This window comes from Triplophysa rosa, linkage group LG2 (assembly GCF_024868665.1).
Source record: "Triplophysa rosa linkage group LG2, Trosa_1v2, whole genome shotgun sequence".
In the NCBI taxonomy this organism is placed as follows: Eukaryota; Metazoa; Chordata; class Actinopteri; order Cypriniformes; family Nemacheilidae; genus Triplophysa; species Triplophysa rosa.
In genome coordinates this window covers 36,088,633-36,090,627 of record NC_079891.1, presented here as the reverse complement: position 1 = coordinate 36,090,627, position 1,995 = coordinate 36,088,633, and the positions used below count along the sequence as shown (strand labels likewise).

At 40.2% G+C, this 1,995-nt stretch overlaps 1 protein-coding gene across 2 annotated transcripts in view; it reads left to right on the top strand.

The window, feature by feature from the left end:
* The first annotated feature begins 1,221 nt into the window (after window positions 1-1,221).
* The window catches only part of me2 (malic enzyme 2, NAD(+)-dependent, mitochondrial), a 12,048-nt gene continuing 11,274 nt past the window's right edge, over window positions 1,222-1,995 (top strand). Inside the window, exon 1 of one of the 2 annotated variants that reach the window (XM_057362542.1) lies at window positions 1,222-1,285. The gene's annotated coding sequence lies outside the window, so the exon portion shown is untranslated. Of the gene's footprint in view, window positions 1,361-1,995 lie in introns of both variants that reach the window. The other variant, XM_057362534.1, reaches the window with a different exon arrangement.

Sequence of the window (1,995 nt, the reverse complement as noted above, 5' to 3'; positions counted from 1 at the left end):
TCCTCGTGAGATTTGTGTTGGATTGAGAAAACCCCCAAATGTTATTTTTTATGATTCATCAAAGCTGTGACACAGAAACGCTGGAGAAATACATAATAAGTGTGAGAAGAAACAGTAAAGGCGCCAGCATTCTTACACAGGAGGAGTCCAGAAATACCAGACAAACCAAAAAATGGGCCATGACAAAGATTTCTCAGAAATATTTAGAGCTTTAGACGTCGTCAGTAAGAAGGTGAGGCCGGTCAACTCTGAGCTATGAGTTATGAGGTTTATTATTCTGATCAGGTGTAAGCAGACAGTCATTGTTGGAAACGGCCTTTGATATTTTGCAGATTTGGAGAAGATTATGTCATGTGAAAAGCTGAATTACGGTTGGGCACAGGTGGAGTTCAGTCTGCTGCGCCTCTCCCCTGCAATTACTGACAATTTTCCTTCAGCGCTGATGTTTAATAACGAAATTATACAGTACACATATGTTCAGATCTCATCATCTAGACGTGAGCTCTCTTATCTTTCAAACAGAAGAGAAACTTTGTGTGATATGTTCATGTTATCAAGCAGCGCACGTGACAGATCATAAACGCATCTCCTGTGAGTGCTGACCGTGCAGAAGTGATTGCCATCATTCTGGGATGTTGTGCTTGTGGATTGTGAGTGTTTTAGCATGTTGTACATCAAGGTGAGTGGCTGAACTTTACTTCGGTGAACTACTCAAGTGAAGTTTGGTGTCCTCTGCTGGTCATAGAGCGCGTGCGTGTCCCGTGATCTCTAATTTTGCGTTTTGAGTTGAGGATTATTTTAACTAAAATTTTAGAATAACAATCACATGTGAATATTTATCTCTGAATATTCTGTATATTTATTCATCTGTTTGTAACGTTAAATTTCACTTTACGTAAACCAATCACGATACACAGTAAAATCTTCAATATGTTATATGTGATGATTTCATTTATATTATGACGTTATATATTATAGATAGATATTATTTGTTAAGCGAGTTTGTGATGAACGCGCATTGGGGATTTACGGGATTTGTTTATTCTTCCGCTTTGCGCTTCTCTCGTTGATCACGGATGTAATGCGCGCTGTGTGTGAAGTTTACGGTATCCACGTGCTCTCTGTTCTCAGTCTCTGATTGGCTTGTTGCGCTCAGAGAGCTCGGTCTCTGATTGGGTCGTGTACCCGGTCTCTGATTGGCTGTTGTATTGTGTGGTAGAATGTTGCGTCCAGACTCATGACTGTCACTCAGCGCGACAGCGATCGGACATAAGACGTCAGACCGGTACATTTATGTGAAATATCCTGTTTACTCGTGTTTTACTGTGATTATCGGACGTTTAGTCGTGTAAAGGAGCGGGTGAGGTGTAATACACAACATTTCTGAGAGAATGTTTTCATATTTTTGTAGGTTTTGTGTTAGCTTAGCTGAAAATCACCTCATAAAAAGAGCTCAGACTCACGAGCATCAGATTCTAACTTACACGTGTTTTTATGATACTGTATGTGAACGATCTGAAGCTCGTGTTATTTATTATTGTGTGTGTGTGTGTATATATATATATATATACTGAATGTGTACCTGTTGCTCATTGAGAGTTAGATGAAGTCACACGTCAGTTTCTTAACGTTTACACATGAGATGTCACTCAAACCTCAGGAAGAGTGATTTGTGTTGTGTGTCGGTCATATATGAATGCATTCAGAAGGTCTGGAGGAGATAATAATGAATTACTTTATGTTCTTCATCTGATTTCATAAAGTCACCATTGGGCCTGATCGTGATCTGAAATGTAAGTTTGTGAGTGAAATGTGATTGAGTGATGGAAACGCTGCAGTCAGTCCCGCAGGTTTTACTGTAGTGAAAGTGAAGTGATCATGGGGTTTGGTGGATTGTTTTGCTACAGAGACCCTGGTTAAACTGTGCTCTCTCTCTCTCTCTCTCTCTCTCTCTCTCTCTCTCTCTCTCTCTCTCTCTCTCTCTCTCTCTCTCTC